The 11,552-nt window shown below is 35.9% G+C and overlaps 1 long non-coding RNA gene across 1 annotated transcript in view; it reads right to left on the bottom strand.

The window, feature by feature from the left end:
• The window catches only part of LOC149690132 (uncharacterized), a 58,982-nt gene that overhangs the window by 32,065 nt on the left and 15,365 nt on the right, over positions 1 to 11,552 (bottom strand). The window lies entirely within an intron of this gene.

Genomic DNA, 11,552 nt, shown 5'->3' with positions numbered 1-11,552 from the left:
ATAAGACGCGTTTTTCGAGTGAAATAATTTACGGCAGCCATTGCTTATCAGTATTTTTTGCTGTCGCCATCTGGCCTCATAGTAAAGCAGAATAAGTCGAGATATTCTTCAATTTTAACGTTCAAAAGACAGAAATAATGAACCTTCGTCTCAAATATCAGCCCAGTGATTAAGGTTATTTTTTTAAGTATTAATTTAATAGTATTCAAAATAATAATGTAAAACCAGGGATATGTTTCATTTTAGAAGTAGGAATGGAGAACAGAGTAATCTGGGCGCGTCAAAGTTCAAGATCCCCTCCCACGGGACCGGGGGGGGTATGACAGAAGAGCCGGGTCATAGCGACAGAGGTAAAAAGGAATTGCGTATTTTTCGCCGTCCCCGTCAGCAACGTCATCAAAATTTAGTTTAAGTGAGCCAATAAGAAAATTTAAACTTTTCGTTACGTGTTGCAGAGAGGGGCTCTATACTGGGCTATGAGTCGGACTGAAGTAAATACAAACCGTTCTCCATTCCTACTTCTAAAATTACATCTATCCCTGGTAAAACATGTTTAATTCCCGAGATTGATAGTAATATGATTGAAAGGGCCGTAGATTGTAAATTTCTGACCTGGCCTTGGAGGAGGAAAGTCTAATTCCCGAGTAGAATAGTTGGCCATCTGTAGCTGTTCAAAACACCCTGAAGGCTTTCCGTTTTTGAGCATCAGTCAGTGCAGCCACCTCTCGGTGGAATTATTTTATTTTCTACTTTGTGAAGTCATGTGTAAATGAAGGTTCTAGTTGATATAACCAGGTGGTACCTGAAGCTTATGCTCAACCGAAAACTAGGGTACTATGGGTAAATTTTACGGCCACGAATGAGAAGGGGCTCTAGTGTTAGCTCTATATAGTATGCTACTCCACTGTCCAGTATCAAATTTTTTTTCTCCCAATACCTGACTTAGGGATAAAATTGTTCCCTTTCATGAAGTTTAGGCTCCTTATTTAAATAAACAAAAAGTAATAATTAAGTCCAGACCTTTGCTCACCAGGCGGCTCCTCTCAGAGTCTATTAACATATAAAAATGATCAATATCCTAGGTGCTTAGCCACCAAAAGGGTCAAATATATAAATCTGATATGAACTATTCTTTAACGATACTTAAGATGTGGGTCTGGCCAATTACTGTAAATTCGCAGAAATTTAGAAAAACGAGTTGTTCAAGGCAGTTCTAGCTATTTCAGGTTAATATCGTTTATAATTAACTAAACTGAACTAAGGATGTACAATTTTTTAAACCACTATAGATTATATTAGCTTTTGGTAGCCAAGCCACCTTACACACAGGGAAGGCATTTCCTTAAACCCAAATATCCCACACTATTTTACAAGTCAAAAGTACCATCTACCTCCCCAAAATAAGCATACCTACAAAGAGTCGTGACTTCAAATAATCGAAAGAAAAGGGCACCCACGATCATTTCACCCTGTTGCGCGGCCCTGACCCCAAAAACAGAGAAATAACCCTAACAAACTATGATCTTTTCCTGAACTAAAACACTCAAGATCTTAATGATGAACTAGCTTGTCTGTATTACACCTACATAGCCAGTTGTCCCCGATTTTACCTTAAAATCCTTAAGAAATGAATTCAATAACACTGCAAACTAACCTCGTTGCGAGAATATGAAATTAACGTGAGTTTTTTCCGCGTTATTTAACAGGGATATCACTCGGAAAAGGCACATAAAATTTATCAGAAGTAAATAAATAGGAAACACTTAAAGTATTTTTCTTCAAGGCAATATATAAATAGACTTAAGGCTCTTTCAGACGATCCAACTTTTTGACTCAGCTCGATGGGTCAAAAGGTAGTATCAACTTGCCCAATTGCCCAACTTTTGAAGGGAAAAGTGAAGTAAATCCTTCCTTTTCACACGACTAAACCTTTACCGCCAAATGGAACTTTTTAAGCGCCACCTACCTTGGCACTTACGAAATAACCCGCGAAAAAGGCTTTTTTTGTAATTCATTTTGATTGGCTGGAGAAATGAAATTAAAAACTTGAATCAGCAAAAATTGGATCATTGATCCAATTTTTAATAGCCAACTTTTTTGGTGACTCAACTCATCCAGCGTCTATTCATACGATCCAACTACCTAATTCAACTCGAGTTGACCCATCAAGCTAAGTCAAAAAGTTGGATCGTCTGAAAGAGCCTTTAGACACACATATTTTGAAACTTCAGTCTATGGACCATAGTTTTGAAATTATTTCAGCAATTTCAAATTTCGACCTTGAATTTCTACATCGACGCCAAAACGAGGCTCACGATATGTTACAATAAGACAAGACATGAAGTCGTAGTTCAGAAATAGACTGGAAACGTTCGCTGACAAATAAAGTGCCTTTCGCTATAAACAGACTTACTATATTTTTTCGTAATCAGCCCAAATCAATCTTGAAGAAATGCATCTCGTTATTGAAAATAATTAAAATGGTTTCTAAGTACTTTACTTTAGTCAGGGATAGATTTAATTTTAGAAGTAGGAATGGAGAACGGCTAGTATTTACTCCAGTCAGACTCATAGCCCAGTATAGAGCCCCTCGAAAATTTTAAATTATCTTATTGGCTCACTTAAACTACGTTTTGCTGACGTTGCTGAGGGGGACGGCGAAAAATTCGTAATTCCTTTTTACCTCTGTCGCTATGACCCGCCTCTTCTTTCATACCCCCTCCTGTCTCGTGGAAGGGGGTCCGGGACTTTGACGCGCGCCCACATTACTCTGTTCTCCATTCCTACTCCTAGAATTGAATCTATCCCTGCTAAACAATGAATCGCGCTACTTAATGGTTCAATCTGTGCATCACTCGATAAAAGTCTTAGATTTTAAATTCATTTTCCAATCTCAACACCATATAATATTTCAATTTCACCTGTCCCTCTAACAGTGATTTCATGTATTAAGTCGCACCTACTGCAAAAGGATACTTAAAATATTCTATAAATGAACACATCTATTGCAAAAGGGTACTTGGCTAATTTTAAAACACTCTAGGAATAAATAGCTGATCTGAAATAGAATTTACAAAATATAAGTTTCAGGCTACTTCTGGTTTAATCTACTTTTGGCAATGATCTTTAGTGTGCCAGAGAGAAGAAATTCAGGAAATTCTTTTCCCGCGAGACAAAATTGAATGTATTAACGCGTTTTCCCTATCGAGTGTATTATTCAGGTCAGTATATATTGTTAATCATCGTGGTGAACTTAATTATTCAACACTTTAACGCTTCAAAATGTGACGAATTTCTAAGCGATAAAAAGAGCTAAATGGATTCTTGTTCCATCACTTAAAATAATTAAGAAAGCAGAAGGATCATGCAAATTTCAATACTAAGAATTTAAGATCTACACAAATTTCTACGGATCAGAAATAATCAGAAATCCAAAATACCTTGGTCTATATCTATTTCCATTTCTCGAAAAATCGAAAAGTTACTTCAAAAATGTAGACAAATTGTGGTCGTACTCAATTTAAATTAAAAAATTTTCACTAATAGTAAATCAGTTATTAATTTGAAATTAATCATTTCCCGTTGGTAATTTACCGACAATTAACTTACCACCATAAATAATTGAAACTTAAAATTTTAACGATATTAATTAACTAGCACCGTAAGTTTATGTTCCATAAGTAAGACATTTAATGGCAGTACAACGTATGCAAACGTCACACCCCTTTATCTCTTAGCTCAGTGTCATCCCTCTACTGGGCCATGTACAGTTGGGGCGATACACAGTCTACGCCCCTCTCTATCGCCACCGTAATGCTGAGAGCTAGTTCAAGAACGACGCGAGAATTGACTACACGCGGTTATGCAGTCTACCTTCCTATTTAGTCTGTATTAAGCCTTTGACAGCGCCTCACTAGGCGTCGTTTTACGAGAAGCTACGATGTTTCACCTACGTCACTTCATGACAAGTTTGGCTCTCAGTAACACGTGACAAACTTAAGGAACATATCTTATGAATTTGGCAATATTATTTGTCAATTACTTCAGTATCTTTTTGCGCTCTCAACCTCTTTGGAAAATGGTTGTTATCGACCAAACTGAAATATAATTTTTCCTAAACTTAAAATCTGAAGTGTTGCTCGGTAAATCACGAATAGGGCCGGCATTAATTATAGGACTTCAGTATCTCTAGTTCATTATTTTACTAAAACATTTATCTAGCTATATTCGTTGGTTATTTTAATTATAAATTGAAGCAAATTATACCATCACGTTCACAGAGAGATTAAAACATATATTCGTGAATGCATTAAACTAAAAAAAAAATCAATTAAGATCAAGCCTTCCTAACCTGAATTAAAAATAATCTGAGCATGCCTCAATTAATTATACTCCATAATTAGCTTTAGTCTTAATGAAGAATGCCAATATAGGTTGCTTTATCTATATTAAATTCAATTAAACGTTTTAACTATGTCAAACTTCTTCCGTTAAGTCAAAGTTCACTGGAGTACAGCATGTAATAGCGTAAATTTATAACCATCGTAGAACTATTTTCCCAGGATCTAAAAGTTGTTCAAAAAAGAAAAGCTATCCATTCACTAATCCAAAAGTGAAGTGATAGTTGTAGAAGTTGATGAAAATTTTGTTTCGAACGAAATAGAGTTATTGAAGGGCACTACGTGTTCTATTTTTACTAAACATTAATTTCAATTATTTTGACGAAACTAGCAGTTTTGATTGGTAACTGTAGTAGGTGTTTCACAAAGGGTGCTAGGACTGAAATTTGGGTGCTTGTTCCACGATAATTTTCCCTAGGATCACCAGTTCTGATTAGTTTTAGGGATGACCCCTTAAGTATAATAAGTAAGAAAATTAAAGAATATGCTAGTTTAACTAACGGGCCATCCATAAAGTCATCCAATCCTGAATTGGGCAAAATGTCCTGGAGCATTTTCCACTCAAAATCGTTCATACAACCTATAGAATTTTGATCCTAACACCATTTTAGGGATGACCCCTTAAGTTCAAGTGAGAAACGTGAAGACATTGCTAAATTAATTAAAGGGCCATTCGTAAAACAATCTAATCATGAACTCGGCAAAATGCCCTGGACCATTTTCGACTCAAAATCGTTCATACAACCAGAAGTGGTATGATACTAGAAGTATTGAGCTTACCAAATTCTTCACTCGGCATTAGTGAAAAGACTTGATAAAACACAAACGGTTGGCCCTCTAGTGGAGGTTTCAGAATTTTCCCTCCAAAACGTGAGACGCTCGCGGTGGTAGACGGCCGAACTAGATTCAAGGAGCCGGGTCCGTGTTCTGCGGCTTTGGGTTGAGGGGAAGGGGGTGGGAAATGTTTTTGGAACTCGACCAATTTTTCTCTCTCTAGTTTTAGCGCGTGGGAAGCGGCATAAAATCCTCAAATTTGTTCACTAGTGCCAGGATCTATTACCAATGCTAGAGCCCTTCACTTCTAGTCTCATACCACTTCTGATACAACCCATAGCACTTCGATCCTAACACCATTTTAGGGATGACCCCTTATGTTTAAGTAAGAAACTGAAAGACAATGCTAATTGAATTAAGGGGCCATCCGTAAAACAATCTAATCATGAACTCGACAAAATCTCATGGATCATTTTCGGCTCAAAACGCCCACAATACTTTGGTCCTAACACCCTATATATTTTCTTCTTCCACAAATAAGTCCTACTCTAAATTATCTACGACTATCCCTTAAACCGTAATTCCCGACCTGAAAATAGAAAATTTGTATGACACGGGCCAAAACCCATGGAACAGCTTATAAGAAGAGTGCCTCTTTTCTGAAGATACAATCAAACCTTTTTAACCCGGGCCAAAAAAATCCATCGATTGAAAAATTGGACGGGCTATATTTATTTCCGCCACTAAATCCGAGTAGCAAAAATAAAAAAATATTATCAAGATATCAAAGAGAAATATTGATAGCAAACTACTTGGAAAAAAAATAAATGCATGTACACCTGAGCTAAATAAAAATCCAAGATTAAAATGATATAGCCCCAAGGTAGATGACCCGAGGACCAAAACTCCAAGAGCACGATCGGATGAATATAACTGTGTATGGCTATTCATTCATTCCCATAAAAACTTTTTTTTCCAAACTATATACGAAATTAAAATAAGAATTTATGAAATTATAACCAGAATATAGAATTGAAGGCTATCGCAATTTATGAGAGTTTTGATTCTAAAATTATTCCTTTTTTTAAAAATTGTATTAAACTAATGACGAAATGTAACTTCCTCTCCATGGGAAAGTTCCCGACCCGAGCATAATATTCATGAACTGAGATGATTGTGTTGTCATCGTATGTGTGATAAGTTTCAGGTCGATAGGATAGGTGAAACTGACACTAACCATAGGTTCGTGACTGGTTACTGAGGGATTGTCATGAAGTGACGAAAATGAAACGTCATAGCTTCTCGGAACGCGACGCCCGTAGAGGCGCGGTCAAAGGCTTAGTACAGACTAAAATAAGAATATGGACTGCAAAAACCAGTGTGGTCAATTCTCTTGTCGTTCTCGAACTAGCTCTTAGTAACTAAATCTCTAGCATTACCAAGTATTTGTAATGTCCTACTTATGGAACATACCTTATATACTCATGCTCTTACTAATAAGTGACGTTACTCAATGAATCATATTTCTAAAGGAGCAGGTTAGTCCTACATGGCAAGAAATTGTTATATAAAAACGTCAATATTTCAAATCAATTTACAAGATCGTTCTTGCGTTCGATTTAAATGTTTGTCTCATTATAAGATTGACTTTTAGTTAAGGACATTTTTACTGGTCAGAAACAAAATTCGGGCTTGGACTGGACACGAAATTTTGATTTGAACCATGAGAAAACGGGTTGACGTTAGGTCAGATTTGAGGGAATACATAACAAAAACATCAACAACAAAAAAACCGCTATGCTTCACTTCAGCAAGTGTAGCACTTCAGTGCATCTGTTTAATTAAAATCTCAAAACGTATGCTTCGAAATTAAGAGATAACGTTTTACTTAATAAGTACAGTGATTACGCGTCATAGTTTTTCTTTAAAATTAACACTCCAACCAACAAAGTCCCTCCAACACCAGGACTTTTAAATATTTTCATTAGTTTCTCGGTATGAACATAGCACGAGGGGTCGGACGTTTAGGAAAAAGGGTACGGGATTTCGAAATCCAATTTGATTTCTTCGGATTTCGTTTGATTTCGTCGGATTTCATTTGATTTCGTCGGATTTCATTTGATTTCATCGGATTTCATTTGATTTCATCGGATTTCGTTTGATTTCATCGGATTTCGTTTGATTTCATCGGATTTCGTTTGATTTCATCGGATTTCGTTTGATTTCATCGGATTTCGTTTGATTTCATCGGATTTCGTTTGATTTCATCGGATTTCGTTTGATTTCATCGGATTTCGTTTGCTTTCGTCGGATTTCGTTTGATTTCGTCGGATTTCGTTTGATTTCGTCGGATTTCGTTTGATTTCGTCGGATTTTGTTTGATTTCGTCGGATTTCGTTTGATTTCGTCGGATTTCGTTTGATTTCGTCGGATTTCGTTTGATTTCGTTTGATTTCGTCGGATTTCGTCGGATTTCGTTTGATTTCGTCGGATTTCGTTTGATTTCGTCGGATTTTGTTTGATTTCAGAATTTGATAAAATCCAATGGATTTCATCGAATTTTGAGATTTTTCCCGTGATTCCGTCGGATTTTGCTATTTTTACCGTGGTTTCGATTGATTTTGCGATATTTCCCTTGATTTCGTTGGATTTTGAGGTTTTTCGCGTGATTTCCTCGTATTTTGAGATTTTCCCCCGTGATTTCGTCGGATTTTGTGATTTCTTTTGATTTTGGATTTCGTGAAATTTATAATGGATTTCACGATTTCTTTACTGATTTTGCTTCTGATTTCGTGACTTCTATGTTGATTTTGTGATTTTTTTTACTGATTTTATGATTTCTTTACTGTTTTTGTGATTTCGTTGCTGATTTCGGATTTTTTATTTGATTTCGAAATCAGCATTGATTTCGGATTTCTTAAAATGGATTTCACGGGTAGCGTACGGGATTTCATAAATGACTGACCCCTCGACATAGCATCATAGGTTTATTGCAAGTTAAAGTTTGCCCAACGAGAAAAATGCAATAATTTCATGTGACAATTCCTTACATTCAATATATAACCGAATATAAAGTCTTCATATACTTTTTTATTTTCATGTCTATTAAATAACATTATAGACTATTTCGGAAATTACATACAGAGAAACGAACACACTGGGGCGGAGACCGCCATTGAGGTATTTTCCCATCTCGCTAAGAAGCAACGACAAAGGAGCCCAGAGTTCACTACACATGGTAGCCCCCCCCCAGCGGTAATTCTTGACGAAAGGGATAATACCCCAATGATGTCCTCGTCCCTGTGTGTTGGTTTATCTGTATGTAATTTCCAAAATGGTCTATCGAATACAAGGGGCCGATTATAGCGCCTGTGAGCGATATCATAGTAACTTCAAGTTACCATGATTTTGACGTCTCTTTGTGTTATATCAATTTTGAGAAGAAGTATTCATCGACAGATTTAAAGCTCAATTTAAAAATATCATTGCAAACCTTCAATCTTTGAAAAATAGCATGCACTCTACAATTTAAAAAAAATTGATTTTTAATCAGTATCTGTAAATAATACATAATTAGGGGTTATTCATAAAGCTAAACAGTCGGGTCTAAATTAAACCGTTCTTTAAGGCTTAGTGGCTTAGTTAGGTCGTGAACGCAACCTATTGGAACTAACCCAAACAATTAAAACATCCTGGTGTTTCTGATATCATAAGTTTATAAACTATGTTCCATAAGTATGACACTACCTATACTTCATAATGCTAGAGACTTACTGTGAGCTATAGTTCGAGAACGACGCCAAAATTGGCAACACTCGGTTTTGCAGTCCATCACGATTCACGTATGTCACTTCAAAACAAACTCCCAGTAACCAGTGCCCAAGTTATGGAACATATCTTATGAACTTATGTTGATATCAACCATGAAGTTTAGTCAAATTCGGTTATGAACTGTGACTGTGAATAACAAATAAGCTTTCTCAATAAATAAGCACTTTCTCAATTGCAGCTAAGACCATAAAACACAGTTTAAATGGTCTTAGATTGCAGTTATAATGAAAACCTATAAGAACAGTAACATAACTTCCAAGTAAACATTGGTGTAGGAAAAGGAGTTACGTTGATTTTGTTTTATGGAGACCTCGTGGCCTAGAGCTTCCAGTCGGATTTCGTTAAAGTCCGGGAAGAAGCCTTCGAGCAAGGAAGGCCAAGGTTGTTCGTTTATTTCTCTTTTCGCCCCCAACCCTAAAGTGGTATAACATCGACATCGACCCTAAGGGATAAATATGATACAATTTCCCACTCCCTTCGATTTTTTTCCCAGCAAGTTTAGATTCATTTCGCATGTTCAATTGAGAACATTAAATAAAAAATGAATTTCAGATCTAAATTTTATTATTATTTTCACAAGCCTTTGAGATATAATGTCGCTGCGCAATTGAGGACACGTGGATGAAGCGACAAAGAAGTCGCCCTATATTAATAATAACGTTAAAATCGGATACCTTCTATAGGTAAAACAAAGTGTCATTTTCTAGGAAAGAAAATGGGTTTCTAGGAGCCTACATCATCAATATTTGGGTTGAATTTATGTAATTTTTTTGATTGATTTCTTTGACAGTTTCCGTAATCTAAGACAAAGCTAATAATAAACCAGCTTCCAATTTTTTATCTATACTGTCTAGCCAAGAACCAGTTCAATTCTTATAGTCGATATTAAACTGTTCACGTTTTTCACACTGTTATATTTAATTAATTACTTGTTATCTCTCAAATTATGCAATGTTAGGCAGGCAAATTAGCGTTCCATAGCACACCATAATTTTACCATGGTAATTTACCTGTCTAGCCAAGAACAAGAAGCGATTAGGGAGTATTCGCGCGCCATAGTCCCAGTCCCCCTTTCAAAATACAAGTGGGGGGGGGGGCGTTAAAAGAGGCCGGGCTATTTCGCCTCTCCTCAGTCGGAAAATACGTAATTTTCGTCATTCGCGTCGCGCTGACGTGAGTTTCCAAGAACCAATGAGATGCTGGTTGAAATTTCGCGGGGATTAACTCGGGACCTACGTTTGGACTGCAGATAAGGCTAGAAATGTGGCGAAATTATACCTTCTCCCTAGTAAACTAGATATCGCTTCTTGCCAAGAACCAATTCAATTCCTACAGTGGATATTAATCTGTTGACGTTATTAACACGTGCTATTCAATTAATTATATATTTTTATATCAGACTACCCAATGATAGAAAGGTGATTTTACAACTGTAACTTACTCTTTTATAGCACACTAATTTTGACTGTTAAATGGAAAACAATAGTCCAATATTTTGAAATCTTGGCAATGAGAAGTTTCAGGAATACCACTTAAATTGGATTACCATAAATTACAGATAAACAGCAATTTAATTCCTAGCAATAGCGTAGTTGGGAGACGCTGGTTTCAATAAAAAGCGCTGCACCTCACACTATACCTTGCCATTTTAATTGCAACTGCAAGGCACTTTGAACTTTACCTTTTTATGTAATACGAAAGTGTTAAGCCGCGTTTACACGAGACACTTCAGAACCGTTTTGGACAGGCCTAACCCTTTCTGAAAAGTAATATTTCCATTATCTCGTGAAAGATCCCTGTTTTTAACAGCGTAATATTCGTTTTTGTACTTTCCAAAACGATTTAACACGGTTTCAAATTGTCTCGTGTAAACGCGGCTTTAGTTTACTGAGATGATCTTAAGAGAAGAGATAAGCAATTTACTTCCGTTCAAGACAAACGCTTCAAAATATTTGATAAAAGAAATTTTTCTTAACATACAATTTCAAGAGTATATACCAAATTGTATTTGTAAAATTTAATTAATTAAGTCCCTTATTTCGCAATTTTTTTATATCAAACAGCGATCGATTTCTTTTACGCATTAAAACATACGCTTAAAAATACCAATAGAAATTTCATAGTATATGTGCCGAAATATGATTTAATGAGCTACAATTTGGTCAAACTTAATTACTCATAAAAAGAGATCATTTAAATATACTTGACTTCCTTAAAAATGCGTTTTAATTTTAATGGAGCAAAAGCGCCCTCTTATTAAAATTAACATTAAACTATGTCAAATTCTACCCCTTAAGATCTTCAATTAACTTTGACATCAATATTTCCAAATGAAATTAAAAATTGCCATTTGGACAAGGCCGGCATTAAAATCTCCAGTATAGCTACCGGTTTTCCTTACCCGATCTGGATAATAATGAGACAACAATACAGGTATAATTTTATCTACCTGCAGACACTTTGAGGGAAAAAAATTACAATATCAACTCTTTAATCTACGAAGGGAAGGTGACACGTAGATGTTAACTTCTTAATTCATGGTGTTTC

The sequence above is a fragment of the Phalangium opilio genome, unplaced genomic scaffold, assembly GCF_054372755.1.
Source record: "Phalangium opilio isolate 3A_F unplaced genomic scaffold, DU_Popi_V2 ptg000031l_1, whole genome shotgun sequence".
In the NCBI taxonomy this organism is placed as follows: domain Eukaryota; kingdom Metazoa; phylum Arthropoda; class Arachnida; order Opiliones; family Phalangiidae; genus Phalangium; species Phalangium opilio.
Note: the sequence above shows the minus strand (reverse complement) of the source record. Positions and strands in the feature narration are given on the sequence as shown.